Source organism: Chiloscyllium plagiosum, chromosome 23, assembly GCF_004010195.1.
Source record: "Chiloscyllium plagiosum isolate BGI_BamShark_2017 chromosome 23, ASM401019v2, whole genome shotgun sequence".
Lineage (NCBI taxonomy): Eukaryota > Metazoa > Chordata > Chondrichthyes > Orectolobiformes > Hemiscylliidae > Chiloscyllium > Chiloscyllium plagiosum.
In genome coordinates, this window is record NC_057732.1 from 14,595,672 (window position 1) to 14,612,614 (window position 16,943).

The 16,943-nt window shown below is 40.2% G+C and overlaps 1 protein-coding gene across 8 annotated transcripts in view; it reads right to left on the reverse strand.

Annotated features, from left to right (window-relative positions):
* LOC122561637 (potassium voltage-gated channel subfamily A member 1-like) overlaps window positions 1–16,943 on the reverse strand; it is a 203,699-nt gene that overhangs the window by 13,849 nt on the left and 172,907 nt on the right. The window lies entirely within an intron of this gene.

A 16,943-nucleotide genomic window follows, 5' to 3' on the forward strand; every position in this document is an offset into this window, starting at 1 on the left:
TGCTCAATTTCTACATATTTTGGACTAGCTACCTTCTGCACAAGGTTTTGGTTTACTCATTCAGAGCATGAGTACAATTCAAATAATCTAATTATAATTCATAAAATCACTACAGTGTGGAAACAGCCCCTTCGGCCCAACAAGTTCACACCGTCCCTCCAAAGAGCAACCCACCCGGACTCATTCCCCTACTCTATATTTACCCCTGACTAATGCACCTAACACGATGGGCAATTTAACATGGGCCAATCCACCTGACCTGCGCATCTTATGATGGTGGGAGGAAACCAGAGTACCTGGTGGAAACCCACACAGACACAGGGAGAATGTGCAAACTCCACACAGACAGTCGCCCGAAGCTGGAATCGAACCTGGATCCCTGTTGCTGTGAGGTAGCAGTGCTAACCACTGAGCCACCGTGCTGCTCCTATGGTATGAAAATGAATGAAATGGAACTTAATCACAAGCTGCTGCAGTTGTGTGACCTCACCGGTTTGTTGAGGTCAGTTTGGGGCTGATGGGGCAGTCTGTTTGAAGGGACACCAGTTTACTGGAAGCACGTTAAAAAAAAATGAACCCCTCCACTGGTTTCATGTCCGAGATCTATGTACTTTCTCCTCCATCGGGTTTATTTTTTATCTAAGATCTTGCATCTTGATTTATCACTGTAACAATAAAAATTGTGGAGATGAGAATTCAAATCGGAATTCTTCCCCTTGATGCATGAATTGGACGAGGAAGGTGAAGGTGAAATGGAGGCTGGCAGGAGTGGTTGATTTGTCTTCCTGACCCATCCAGTTATATTTTTTGACCCAGGTTAATGAAAACATCCTATGCAGGTCCTGTTTTAGCAAAGGAGGAGTGAGCAGTGTCGAGCATCTATAAAATCTATTGCAGCAACTTGCTAATATTCCTTCAATAGTACTTTCCAAATGCACCTCAAGGGATAGCAGCAGCAGATAGCAGGAAGCAAACCCCACTCCCCCGCTTCTTTTCATCTATAGCACAATCCAGTCTTGGAACTTCCCTGTTCCTTTAATGATCCCAGGTCAAAATTATAGAATGCCCTTTCTTACCTGCACAAAATAAATTTAGGCTTTTGTAGCACACTGGTAGCATCCCTACCTCTTGGCCAGAAGGCTTAAGTTGCACCTGTTTCAGAGGTGTGTCATAATATTTGTGAATGGATAATTAGAGAAAACTTCCACCACATCTCCTCCACATCACCCTGCTCCAGTCCTCAATCAAGTCCTATCCTCAATCACTTTTGCTCCCAGTGCCTTTCCCATGGCACCTTTCCATGCAAGCAGGAGATGGAACATCTGCCTTTTACCTCCACTGTCCAATGTGAATGCATTCCTTGGAGGTGACACAGCAATTTACATGTGCTTCTTTTAGTTGAGGGTACTGTATTCACTGCTCACAATGTGGTCTTAACTATATTAGGGAGACCAAACACAGATGACTGCTTTGCAGAACCTCTCCATTCAGTCTGTAAGCATGACGCTAAAGTGTTGTACTATAATAAACTTTACTGCATCTAGATGTCCCCTATGTTGGAACATAGACAACAAGCCTGGTAAAGGGGCCTTCATAAGAAAGGACAGTTAGAGAACAACAGCCTGGGCACCGCTGATTGTACCTTTTTGACACAAATGAAAGCCTTAGCCTTTGCAGCTACTGTCACCTCATCTCATTGTTCCAGCCTAGCCAGTAACCATTCTAAACATACAAACTACCTGCTTAACAAGAACAAAGTCAAACACCATTGGTGGTGTGCCATGAAGCGCCAATCCCTCTGATAGATCTCTTGGTGCACGCTATATTTGGGGCACATACTCAGAATATCAGATCAATTGAATCTTTGATATAATGCAACCCTGCATAGAACAAGTAAAATCACCAACTTTATATATTGTTTCATCACTTAGTCATAGACTTTCCTGATCTACCCATCAAAGCAGATGTATCAAATCAAAGACTTGGAGAGGGGTAGAAAGATGAGGAACATTGTACGGTAAATATTGTAACAAGAAGTAATCGAGTTACTCCTTCGAGTGTTTATATTTTAACGGTTAATTACTATGCATAACAGGAGACAAGAGCTTGGGAAGACATGTTGTTCCTGAGCTTTAGGACCCTGGAATAACATTTCAATGGTGTCATGAAGCTACACTTCACTGAACATAAATATTGCAACGGGGGTGGAGTTAACCATTCTACACCAGACCAAACTACACTAGACTAGAACTTCACGGATGAAAAGTGTGACGCTGAAAAAGCACAGCCGGTCAGGCAGCATCTGAGGAGCAGGAGAATCGACATTTTGAGCAGAAGCACTTCATCCTGAGGTCCTCACTTTCACCTAGAATTTTAGGGAGACTCACTTGAGTGCATAAACATGAACACATGAAATAGATTAGTCCTTATGTAATGTAATGATAGATCAGCATCTGGTATATCTATGACTACCATTTATAGAAATATTTATTATTAATACACAAAAAAAACAATATGATGCTGAGGTCTACACTTGAAAACAGTTCTTGACTTTGCTTTCTTATTGACCAGTTTGCCTTGAAGCTAAGCTCATTGTGTGGTATCAAACCACATGACAAAAGAACTACATGATACTTTCATCTGATGAAGATGTTATTAAGAATTTAAAAGTAGCCCCCAAGAACCAAAACATCCATGAAAGGGGCCTTGTTTTGACTTTTGTCAGCCATCTTAGATCACCGCAATGTACATGGTGTAGATATTTTCTAATTATCCATTCATAAATATTATGACATATCTCTGAAACAGGTGGAACTTAAGCCTTCTGGCCAAGAGGTAGGGACGCTACCAGGGTGCTAAAAGAGCCCAAATTTATTTTGTGTAGTAAGGAAGGGAATTCCATGATTTTGGCCTGAGATTATTAAAGGACTAGAGAAGTTCCAAGACTGGAATGTGCTATAGACAAAAATAGGCAGGGGTTGGCGGGGGTTGTTTCCTGCTATCTGCTGCTGCTACCTCTCGAGGAGGTAAAGGCTGTGCATTTGGAAAGTGGAGTATGGAAAGACGTAGTGCAGGGGAAGACAGCATTCACATTCACATTATTAGTAATTGGATCTTTCACAAGTAAATTTACAGCCTTCCAGATTCAACACTGGGTTTAACAATTTCAGACGATGATCGCTACTCCAGTTTGATTCCCTTTTTGTCAGTTTTGTTAGTCAGAAGCACACCTGCTCTAGACACATCTTTTGTTTTCCCATCACCCTTCCATTTGACATTTAGAAAACTACTTCTTTAATCGTTTAACCCCTCCTGTCTTCCAGCTCAACGCAGATTTTCCTTTTGCCTGTTCCATTTAACCCTTGCTTTAAACCTATTACACCTTAAATTTCTTTCAATTCTGTTATTGAAATGAAGTGTTAGTTCAATTTGCCTCCACAGGTGGTGCCATAAGATGAGAACTATTTTTCCAGTTTCATTGAGTAAATGACACTTCACCTTCCAAATGGCTGGAAACCTTTTAACAGAACTATATTCTGATAAATGTATTCATGGTCTGACTGATATTGACAGCTGTCTTAAAGCATGGTGGGTGATTCTTCCTTGCTCGATATGTCTGGATGACAGGTATGGGGCCTATAACAAACACCCAACTTATACACACCTCAGTATCTCTAACACAACTCATTACCGTGTGGCTCTAAAAATGACTGGCATTAATTGAGCATATGTCTGTGAGTGAAGTGCCACCGTGCCAAGTATATTGGACAACAGCACTTCAGAGACAATGAGGCAATGCAGACTTTGCTTCAGTAGTTTAGACATCTACTCAGTTATGTTTTTCACAACAGAATGGCGCTAATGGAATACATTGCTGGCCACGTTGCAGAGTGACCCAGAGGTGTAGTGAAGAGCACTTGTTGCCCAGCAGCCACCCTCGAGTTTGACATAGCACCAGAGAGTTTGCTGTTACAGTGCACTCAGACAGAATGTTCAGCTGTGTGTGTTTCAAAGTGGGACAGTACTAGAGCAGCAATGGCCAAAATGACCACACTGGAATCAAATTCATATTAAACTCTAGTTTTGCATCACGACCAGCTTATTCTGCATGCATCTGCCGCATGTTTGTAGTGGCAATGCCAATGTCTTCACCAAGATTCTAATCAACATAACCTCTGCTAGAAATGAGCACATGTAAGTAGTGTTATTGGCACAGAAATGGCACCCTCAGTGTGTCATGGCACATCAATTTGTGGTCTTGGAAAGCCCCACTGATTCTCAGTGGAACATCTCCAATGATATCAGCATCATTTAGAATACCTAGGGGAGGCTGATAAGGCAGCTTTCAATGGAGGTTGTACATGGAATGTGAGAAGCTAGCTATTAACTCCAATACTTGCCTTTACTATATGGGAAGTGGATTATTAGACCACCCATTCCCACCCTTTTCATCAGCCCACCTGCTTCTGAAAGCCATAAATACAGTTTGATACCTCCAAACTCAATTATCTTAAAGCCTTTCATTTCCTATCCTACGTAGGACTGATATCATCAAAATTCCTTTACACCTGTGCTCATGAGTTTCAGATGCAGCAATGCCTTAGATTTAAAATTCTCATCAAGTGTTCAAATACTTCAACGGCCTCAGCCCCTCTCATGTGTAATCACCTCCAGCCATACTAATCTGTCTGCACTTCTCCTGATCTGGATTCTTGCTTATCCCTAATTTCCTTTGATCCATCATTGACAACAAGGTCTTCAGTTGACTTGGCATCAAAATTTGTAATTCACTCTGAAGACTTCGCTCCATCTGTCCATCTTCCTTTAAGACACTTTTAAGATATATGCCTTCAGGAAGGCTTGTTGCCCAGGCTATTATTTTACCTGTTTCAGTGCTTTAGCATTGAGTCTTTTCTGAAATTGCTTGTCTGAAGCATTAAGGATTATCTTTCTACATCAAAGGGACCACATAAATGTTGATGCTGATAACATGTAAGGTAAATAATTCCCAATGAAAAGAACTTCACATTATACACTTAAAGCAAAACAGTAAAGATCATTCACATAATGTTTATGTTATTATTTTAAATACTTAACTGGCAATTTTGATAAAAAGTTCAAATTTAAAACACAATTTATTTAAATTATTCAGCACTTTTTTTTAGGAATGGATGAAGGCAGGGACACATTTGAATGCAGTTAGCTTTGAAGAAGAGATAAACAAAGAAAGTACCTTGACTGATTTATTAACTAATCATTTGTAATTGTAGAAAATACTCGAACCACGTACTCTGCTTCGTGCACTATTTGAAAGATTTTTCACTGAAACCTTCAATTCTTTATTAACAATAGAAGTGAACAATGGATGGCAGTACAATAATGAAAGTGGAATCTTAAACCACATACATAATACACACAGGTTGGGAAAGGAAGCTTGGAAATCTGCAGAGGAAAGTGATATGACAAATTTCTTTTTTCTTCACTATCATAAATGGTTAATTCTGTTTGCAAAAGCATTTAAAAATGCATGGGTTCATAATGTGCAGTGTATAATATGTACATATCATGTGCACTTTTATTTGAATAGTCCAGTATTTTTCAATTTTACCATGCGTAACCAATCTGAAATTAAACACAAGCTGGCTACAATTTGCTTTATGCAATTATTGGATAAAAACCAGGTAAGGAGCCATAAATCATAATTGATTGGCACTCCATCCACCACCTTAAGCATTTAATCCCAACACCACCAATGCGCAGTGGCAGCAGTATGTACATTTAAAAGATACACTGCAATAACTCTTTCAGTTTCCTTTGGTAGCACCTTCTAGATTTACTGCCTTAAAGCACATGGGCATTAGACCCACAGGAACACCACCATTTGTATGTTCCCCTCTGAGCCACTCAGCATCCTGACTTGAAACGACATTGCCATTCCTTTAATGTCACAGGATCATTATCTTGGAATTCCCTTCCAATAGCACTGTGGGGGTACCTACACCACTTGGACTCAAGCAGTTCAAGAATACAGCCCACCATCACCTTCTCAATGGCAATTAGAGGCTATAAAAGCTGACAGCAACATACACATTCTGTGAAACAAAGTTTAAAACTTTGAATTTAGAGCTATTAATGCACAGACGCATGCAATAGAAGTGTATATCAGGAATTCAGAGTCCTAAGGTAATTTAACTGGACCAACCTGAATGGATTGAATATTGTGCATGCTGTGTATTGGTCAGATCAATCTCTATCCCAAACTACCACCTCCTGCCCTCAGGTACAATTTCCAGCCAATGACTGCAGAAGTATTACTTCTTCAGGTCGAACTTTAAGAAGGTGGCAATTATCTCGCTGCGTCATCTACTTCAGGAAAAACTCCATCCGAGATCAAAGAGAGGGGCTGCCCTGTCATTGATCAGAAGGTGACAGTAGCACACAATTCTGTCAAAATGCACTTATCATCAAACGTAGGAAAAACATGAGTCAATCAATGGAGCACATTTAGCCATAGGATGAATAGCATGCAATTTTGATACATTGATGTGATGCCTGAAATGCCTGGACACAATGCAGTAGAGTTACATAGCATTCAGGAGCACAGGCATCTACTTCATGCTCCACTGGCTAAGAGCCCTAATTAAACATGAAGAATAGGTCAATATGGAATCAAGGCCATAGCAGAAGACAAGGCAACACTGAAGGCTGTGACTTCCTGCCTCCATGTCCTGTTGATCTAATAACCCAGTGTGCTAACGCTAACAGGACTGCTACAATTATTTGAGAATGTAAGACCCTAATCCATATAGGATGAAGCTAGATTTGTTTAGAATTCCAAACTCTACTTAAGATTAACCTTAGCTACCTTACTGAGACCAGTGATTTTCTTCCTCTGAAATCTCCAGGGTTTGTTCCGGGGACTGCACTCACCCTGTGTTATTGGATTAGGTATTCAGTTTCTGCAGTACTGCCTTCCTGATGATGGGCTTTTGCCCGAAATGTCAATTTTGCTGCTTGTCGGATGCTGCCTGAAATTGCTGTGCTCTTCCAGCACCACTGATCCAGAATCTGGTTTCCAGCATCTGCAGTCATTGTTTTTACTTCTGTTCCTTAATCCTAGTTGACTACATTTGCTGCCATCACAACAGCAGGGGACACACTCATCCCCAAGCCTGGAATGCCACTGCCATCAGTGATACCAAAGTTGGCAGCCGGCATCTGAAACTTTTCTTTGCACGGCAACCACGGTTTGCTGGAAAGTGTTCCTTCCCATGTCAGAAGTATGACACTTGAAAGTTTAATAAGTTATTGTTGTTGATTTTAACAAACAGCTTAGTGTATATCTAAGGATGACTGGGACATCCACCTCACAAATTTTTAAGAGTAGCATTGACCCTGCTCAGGAAATTAAAGCAAGTGATTTTCCAAGATGAGAAGGGATTTTTGCATATCAGAATTCTTCATGCCTACAAAATCCAGTGGCATTTGTGGAAACATTCCCATTGGTCAAATATTCAAGTTAATTCTCTCCTTTCATAAGTTCTTTTCATTGCAACTTCTCTTTCTGTTTTATTATCTCTGTTCGTCCATGTCTCAAGTTCATTCTTTCTTTCATATTTCCCCTATACAACCAATGGCCAATTTTGTGATGAATTTCACAGAATATATACCTTGCGTTTGGAATAAAAATTAAATAATGTACGGGTGGACCTCGTGGCTTGTAACCTCTACCACAAGGCAATTACCATTGACACCCATTTGTTATAAAGTCATAGAAATATACAGCACGGAAACAGACCCTTCGGTCCACCTTGTCCATGCCAACCAGATTTTCTAAATTAATCTAGTCCCATTTGCCAGCATTTGACCCATATCTCTCTAGATGCTTCCCATTCATATTCCCATCCACGTGACCTTTAAATGTTGTAATTGCACCAGTCTCCATCACTTCCTCTGACAGCTCATTCCATGCATGCACCACCCTCTATGTGAGAAAGGTGCCCCGAGGTTCCTTTTAAATCTTTTCTCTCCCCCATGACAGAGAAGAGATCTTGTCTATTTACCCTATCCTTGCCCCTCATGATTTTATAAGGTCAGCCTTCAACATTCCAGGGAAAACAGCCCCAGCCTATTCAGTCTCTCCCCATAACTCAAACCCTCCCAATGTGGCAACATCCTTGTTAATCTTTTCTGAACTCCTTCAAGTTTCACAACATCCTTCCGATAGCAGGGACACCAGAATTGCCCGCAGTATTCCAAAAGCGGCCTAACCAATGCCCTATACAGCCACAGCATTACCTTCCAACTCCTCTCAATGCGCTGAGCAATAAAGGCAAGCATACCAATTGCTTTCTTCATTATCTTAGCTACCTGCAACTCTAATTTCAAGGAACTATGAACCTGCACTCCAAGGTCTCTTTGTTCAGCAACACTCCCCAGGACCTTACCATTAAGTGTATAAGTCCTGCTCTGATTTACCTTTCCAAAATGCAGCATCTCACATTTATTCAAATTAGACTCCATCTACCACTTCTTAGCCCATTTGCCCATCTGATCAAGATCCTGTTGTACTCTGAGGTAACCTTCTTTGCTGTCCACTACACCTCCAATTTTAGTGTCATCTCCAAATGTACTAATCATACCTCCTATGTTCACATCTAAATCTAAATGAAGTGTTAGATTCTGTCTAAGCGATGGCATCTTCAGTAAAGCTTCTGGCAAGATCTCGCATGGTAAGCTGGTTTAGTAAAAGAGAGCCCATGGGATGAAGAACAATTTTGCAAAAATTGGAACCAAAATAGACTATGTAGCAGGAAGCAGAGGATGATGGTCAAAGGGTCCTTTTGTGACTGGAAGCTTGAGTTCAGTAGCGAACCACAGGATTAAGTGCTGGGTCCCTTGCAGTTTGCAGTGTACATTAATGATCTAGACTTGTACTGAATCCCTTGCAGTTTGCAGTGTACATTAATGATCTAGACTTGAATGTAGGAGGTATGATCAGCAAGTTCATAGTTGGCACAAAAACTGGTAATGTGAGAAATAGTGAGGAAGAAAACATTAAACTACAGGACAATATAGATGGGCTGGTCAGATGCTCTGAACAGTGTCAAGTGTAAAGAATGCACTTTGGGAGGACTAACCTGGCAAGGGAATACACAATTAATGACAGTACCTTCGGAAAAATCAGAGGATTCAAGAGACGTTGGTGTACATGGCCATAGATCCTTGAACTGGAAATGTGTTGCTGGAAAAGCGCAGCAGGTCAGGCAGCATCCAGGGAACAGGAGAATCGACGTTTCGGGCATAAGCCCTTCTTCATAGATCCTTGAAGACAAACAGGCAGGTAGACTAGATGGTCAAGACGGCATATGGGATTCTCATCATTATTAGTCAAGGCATTGAATACAAGAGCAAAGAGTTTACGGTGGAGCTGCATATAACATTAGTTGGCCACAGCTGGAATACAGTGTGCAGGTCTGGTCACCATATTATAGGAAGCATGGGAAACATTAGAGAGAGTGCAGAGGAGATTCACCAAGGTGATGCCTGGTCTGGAGCGAGTCAGCTATGAAGAGAGAGTAGATAGCCTGGAGTTGTTTTCCTGAGAGCAGAGAAGGCTGAGGTGGGATCTGATTGAAGTGTAAAACATTGTGAAAGCCTTGGACAGGTTGGATAGGTACCAGCTATTCCCCTCAGTTGAAGGATCAATAATGAGGTGGGCATAATTTCAAGGTGAAGGGCAAGAGGCTGAGAGTCTAAAAGGTAGGAACCCTCAAGATATTTGAGAATTATTTAGATGGACACTTGAAACTCCATGGCTTAGTAAGTTATGGGCAAATCTAGAAAATGTGATTAGAAAAGAGATAGCTGATGCTTGGCATAGATGTGTGAGCTGAATGACACCACTCCATGATGTAAAAACTCCATGAGTCTATGTGTGTTGCTGACATGCTGCCAGGAGCAGCCTCCTCAAAGAAGCAAGTAAAGGATATGATGAGAGTTCGTGAAATATTTCAAACCCAACATGAAGCAGCAGCTCATCATGTTCTGGGAAACGTCAACCGTACAGAGACATTATTGTAACAGACAAGTACCTTGATCAAAGCACACACCTTAAAAACAAGGTGGAACTCTCTACATTTTGTTAAAACTAGTGATGAAAAGATGACCTGAAACATCAAGGCCACTCCTGAGGTCACAAGAGCATATCAGACATACAAAAGTGAACTGACAACTGACAGATTGTACAAAGGAAATAGGATTATTATCCCTAAGGGGAGTCAGCAGGAGGAATGTCAATATGTATCTTCATATGCCACCAAGGAATCCACTTGAGTCTGAGGAAGACAAGAGATGTGCTCTATTAACCAATCGTGAGCAATGAAATCCTGGCGTTAGCCATTGCAGTGCTTGGAATGAATACCAATTAAAGTGAGCTAGAGAACAGCTGTTGACATTAGGCATCCCAGAGAGACCATGGATGAAGTTGGGAGTAGATCTCTCTCATAGGAAATGATCATCTCATCAACGTAAAATACTGTTTTAGCTACTGGGAATTAGAGATCATTGTCTGCCAGTGACGTTGTTGAATGCCTGAAAGCACACTTCAGCCATTATGGCATTCCAGACATTGTGATGAGCCACGGCTCTCAGTTCACAAATTAAAACAATTTAGCTGCTTCATACCTGATTGAGTAATTCAACACCATAGCTCATCTCCACACTGTCCCCAGTCAAATGGAAAGGATAAGGCAGCAGTGCAAATCGCCAAAGTAATCATAAAGAAATCAAGAATCCAGCCCAGATGTATTCAAGGCAGTCTTCAAGTGGAAAAACATACCTACTGAAGGGATGGGGTCCTCCCTTTGGGGTCCAAAGTAAGGTCTAATGTCATGCCACACCCAAAGTACACTTCCAATTACATAAAATGCTACTGATGCTAGAAGTTATAAAAGTGTGTGCGAGACAAACTTAAGGTAAAATTGCAGAAAGTCAAATTTCTTTAGACTGCTAAGCTGTTGCTGGAGAGCTATTGTGGAATCAAACCTTCAAGAGTCAAGACTCAAGTCAAGAGTAGCTTTAATTGTCATTTCTACCATGTACAACTGATACAGTAAAAACAATCAGTGTTCCTCCAGGACCAAGGTGCTATGTAGACAACACTATATGCTCAACAGCAATCAGCTCAACTGGGGACCTGTGTTGACACCTCAATTGTACATGATGGCAAAGAACATCGAGATACACCATTGCAACCTGTTGGTACATGTGCACAACTGGAGAAGCTGTTCCTTGCTGCAGGCAGCAAATCGGGAAGATGTGAACTCAACATCTGCACAGACAATAGATCAATTATCAGTCCCAGAGGTCCACAACTCCTCAAAAATGGAAAAAAGAACAATGATAAATACCATGGCAACATGTGACAACACCCCCTGTAGAAGGAACACCAATCAAACGAACAGTCAATGACAACACAGAGGAACACCATGAAGCGACCAGCATGATTTAAAGATTGTGTGTATGTATAATGCATGAACAAAGACTGACAAGAATAATGACTGCTAATGCATGAAAACAGTTCTGTGAAGAATGAGTAACTTGGGTAAATAATAATGCATGCAAATGCTTGCTTTTTTGTTTGAAAAGGGGGATGATTAGTATTGAAATGCAATACTATATGAATATGCCTCCTGGCTTGCCATTGACATGTGACCTCTCCTATATGACACATACTGCAGGCAATCGTCTTATAACCAATTCAATAAAGGCACATGACAAACAAGTCTGCTCTCCTGTGAGCTCAGAATATCCTGAGTTAGCAATCTTGAAGCAGATGTACATATTGAGATGGGAGCTTGGAGTTCAACATGTTCTGGTGGATTTTCTGTCCATGGACTTTCTCCATCTTAATTCCTAGCGTGCACAAGCATTACACAAAGCTCAATCCTGAAGTGTTATTTTATAAAATTGAACCCAGCTAGTTGTAATATTCTGCTGGCCTCTTCTGTTGATAAATTGGCATTTGTCTTGTATTTTTATTGGTCTCTCTTGCTAGTGCCCTCTTCATTCAAATCGAATGTTTATTGTTCAGTAAAAACAATATTCTTCAAAGGGAATTCCTGCTGGTGTCCTGTTCCATCCTTATCCATCAACTGAATACATGACAATAGCTTATTCTCTCATCGTTTTCAATGAGTTGGTGCTTTGTCATTGTTGTTTGCTACATTTCCTACACTGGAAAAAGTGACTATATTTCAAATATACTTTGTTGGTCATCATGTGTTTTGGGAGGACCTAGACACATGAAAACACAATAGATTGCTTTTTATATTCAGGAACAAAAGGTTGGAATAAAGGTTCACTTGTGTGGACGATGAAAAAAATCAAATGAACTGGGTGATTGTGTCTCTGTCAGTCCATTCACCCTCTGTTCCTTTTTCCCTGGGTTTATCAGCTTTTAGTTTTGGCTGCAGATGAAGGTTAACTGTGTCATCAGAAGAAAGCTGTATTCTTCTTTGAGCAGTCTCAGTGGATCTTTAACACCTCATCAAAAATATATAATCTCTGCAATGCTTACGCACTGTTGCTTCAGTACTATACTGAGATAGCAGAGATCCTTGATCAGAACTTCAATCTGTTATGCAATTGGCTTAGATGCAATTCTGGTTGTACTAAGACAAATAAAATCTTGAACGTTTTATTGTTTTAAGTGCAAGATATCTGCTACTACTCAAATGCAGTTTTGTGAAGGTAAAGTTTTTTATGTCTAGAAAGTAAAAGCAATGAGACTATAATGTGCAGTGTGTTGGAGGTGTTAAGTATGCTAAGACATTAAAAACAGTGAACTACCTCCACAGTGACATAGTGCGTTCATACTGCAAGCAATTCAGCCACAATGTCTGAAATGAGCCAAGATTTTCAACTGGGGTTATGGGGCAACAAGTAAACATAACAGTGTGAGAATAATGCATAAGGAATAAACTATGTGTGTGCACACGTGTGTGTCAGGAATAAACATTGGTAATGACTTTATCATTGAACATATATCGGAGTTAGGAGAAGATAATGATGGAAGGAATGGACTGAGACTACTCAGTGTGACAAGGAAAGGTATTGAAGAAAAGCTGCAGGTGAGAAGGATTGCCTGGAATAGACTGAAGAGACAACAAACAGCCTTGACCACAATCAATCAGAGATGTTCATGTCCTAACAGAATTGAATTTAGACTCTCATTTTCAAAAACATGCCATCACTTGTGATGCAGTGGTAGTATTCCCACCTCTGAGCCATGAGGTCCACATTCACGTTTCATCTGATCCAGAGGTATGTAATGTCATATCTGAGCAGGTTGATTAGAAAATATCTAAAACATGCCAAACAGCTGTTATATATGGGCCTGAAAGAGTTAATGTTAAGGAATGTCACAAGCACTGCTAACTATGATGATGTTAAAGGATTAATTGGAAGCACTAGCTTTTGGAGCGCTTCTCCTTCATCAGGTAGTTGTGGAGTAACCATACTCCACAATTACTTGATGAAGGAGCAGTGCTCTGAAAGCTAGTGCTTCCAAATAAACCTGTTGGACTATAACCTGGTGTTGTGTGATTTTTAACTTTGTACACCCCAGGCCAACACCAGTGTCTCCAAATCATCTTGTTAAAGGAGTGTGACCTAACATGTAACATCCTCAAAATCTCTGCAAAAATGTCTATTGATTTGATTACCTGGAGTACTATGTGCAATTTTAGATTCCTTATCTGAGCTCAGTGGTTAGCACTGCTGCCTCACAGCGCCAGGGTTCGATTCCCCCCGCGGGCAACTGTCTGTGTGGAGTTGGCACATTCCCCCGTGTCTGCGTGGATTTCCTCCGGGTGCTCCGGTTTCCTCCCACAGTCCAAAGATGTGCAAATCAGGTGAACTGCCCATGCTAAATTGTCTCATAGTGTTAGGTACATTAGTCAGGGGTAAATATAGGGTAGGGTAAGGGGTCTAGGTGGGTTACTCTTCGGAGGATCGGTGTGGACTTTTTGGGCCAAATGGCATGTTTCCGTACTGTAGGGATTCTAATCTAATCTAATAATTTTAAAAAAGGATGTTCTGTCTTGGGGGTGAGAGTGCAATAAAGGTTTACCAACCTGATTTATGGAATGGCTGGACTGACATATGAAGGGAGACTGAATCGGTTATGATTATGGTCACTGGTGTTTAGAATGATGAGGGGCAGATTGAATAGAAACCGGAAAGTCCTAAACCAGGGGTCACAGTCTAAGGATATTGTCTGAGGCCTCATGGTAGGCCATTTCAGCTTGAGACAAAGAGAGATTTCTTCACCCAGAGAGTGGTTAGCCTGTGAAACTCTCTGCCACAGAAAATGGTTGAAGTTAAAACATTATATTTTTTGAAAAAGAGATAAATATAGCTCTTGGAGTTAAAGGGATCAAAGGCTATTGGGAGAAAGCAGAAACAGGGTACCCAACTGGATGATCAACCATGATCATATTAAATGGTGGTGCAGATTCAAAGGGCCAATTGGCCTACTCCTGTTCCTATTGTTCTTTCTTCTTCGATGACATGCTCGAACCTCAGCAATAAAATTTGAACCAAACTCTTTTGATTCAGAGACAAGATTGATACCGTCTTAAATTAAAGCCAAGTTCTGTCCTTAGATGGACTTTGCATTTTGAAATTCAAGTCTAGTTTGCATCCTTGAATTGTGTTTATTTTATCAATTAAAGCAGAGTTTATATCCTTGGGAATATTACTTAGTTAATGCGATGGATATATCTCTGATCATGGCTTATTTTGTTGAATTAATGCCAAGCTTATATTGTTGGACAGGCTGGGTATTAATTAATTAACAACAAGGATTACATCCCTGAGCAGGCCCTGGAATTACACTGTGAGAAACCAACATACAAATGCTTATTATGTTGTCTGTAATTACCCTCTTGGATATGTTAGCAGACATGTTAAGCTTCTTATATTAAATGGCCTCCACCAATCTGCAAAGAGGAAACTTCCTTCTGACAATCATAGAAAACATTTACATTTTAGTACATCAGAATAGAACTACAGGGTCTGAAAATGTAACTGCAATTTTGCAAAACGGCCACATGATGGCATGTTAATAAAACTATACATGTGCTTTTGAACAATTTGTTTTAAGACCAGATAAAAAATTCAAGTTTAATGATACTGTGCCGCTGGGTAAGGAACACTCAGTGCTACTTGCCTCACACTGAAATTACAGACTCCATAAATAGTGCATCATCTTTTCAATGTTCTGAATTTACTTTGCAAAATTAATTCTGATGTGGTCAAATCCAATTATAACAATGTATTAGGTTTTCTTGAGTTTGTACTTTTGAATTTCACCTCAAAAATCTGGCATGTGCATAATATAATTGATCCAACTCAGATGTCCAGTCTAAAACTGCAGACTATAATATAGGATAACAATTCACACAATGAATAAAGGGATCAAAGGCTATTGGGAGAAATTACAGATGCTCAGATCAATGAATTACAGATGCTCAGATTGTGGAATTAAATAATAAATCATGAGAAAAAAATCCATCCAACTATGTGTTAAAAAGTAGATTTTGATTTATTCAATGACAGTTAACCAGTGACCTTGAACGTAAAACTTGAACATTAGCTAGAGAGAATTCAGCTGAGAATTACCAGGATGTTGCCAGGTATGGAAGGTTCGAATTATAAAGTAAGGCTCAATAGTCTGTGACTTTTTTCCCTGGAGTCTAGATTAGAGTGGTACTGAAAAAGCACAGCAGTTCAGGCAGCATCTGAGAAGCAGGAAAATCGACATTTCGGGCAAAAGCCCTTCAGCAGGAATTCATCAGGCTTTTGCCCAAAATGTGCCCCCTCGTCTTGAAATTCCCAATTCTAAGGAAAAGGCACCTATCATTAACCTTATCTATACCTCTCATTGTCATATAAACCTCTATACAGTCACCTCTCAATCACCTATTCTCCAGTGAAAAAAGATTTTCCTGCTCCTCGGATGCTGCCTGACCTGTTATGCTTTTCCAGTATCACTCTAATCTAGATTCTGATTTCCAGCATCAGTAGTCCTCACTTTTGCCTTTTTTCACTGGAGAATAGGTGATTGAGAGGTGACTGTATAGAGGTTTATATGACAATGAGAGGTATAGATAAGGTTAATGATAGGTGCTTTTTCCTTAGAATTGGGAATTTCAAGACAAGGGGGCACATTTTTAAGGTGAGAGGAAAGAAATTTTAAAAAAAGACATGAGGGGTAAATTGTTTACACAGAGGGTCATCTGTATGTTCAATGAACTTCCTGAGGAAATGATGGATGTAGACACAGTTACAACCTTTAAAATACATTTGGATAAGTACATGAATAGGAAAGGTTTGGAGGGATATGGGCCAGGAGCGGGCAGTTGGAATTAGTTTAGTGTGGGATTATGTTCGGCATGGACTGGGTGGACCAAAGGGTCTGTTTCCGTGCTGTATAACTCGAAGGCTTTGTTAATTATATCATGTGCATTGCAGGCTTGGCAGTTATATTTATCCACAAACCAAAAGGCAATCAGGGCTACTACAAACACACACTGCATACTGAAGTCCAGAGATTGCTTCAATACACCACAATCTCCCCACGAAGGTAACAGCTTAAAGGTAAGTACTCCTCTTCATTAAACCAATAGGCAGCGATCAGATTGATCACTTCCTTTCCTAATAGCATTTCAAAACAGCTATTCTATTTAAAAAGAAATAGTTGCTGCTGAATAAATTTGAACACATCAACTCTCTTTTGTATATTTCATTCACAACGCAATTAACAAATATTATATTTTATAATTTGAATCTAAAATTGACAAGAGTCAGAACCCCTTCTTAGTATGAGAGGATATGAGTTTTCTAACATAGAGCACTGGTGTTCCCCAATCAGTATT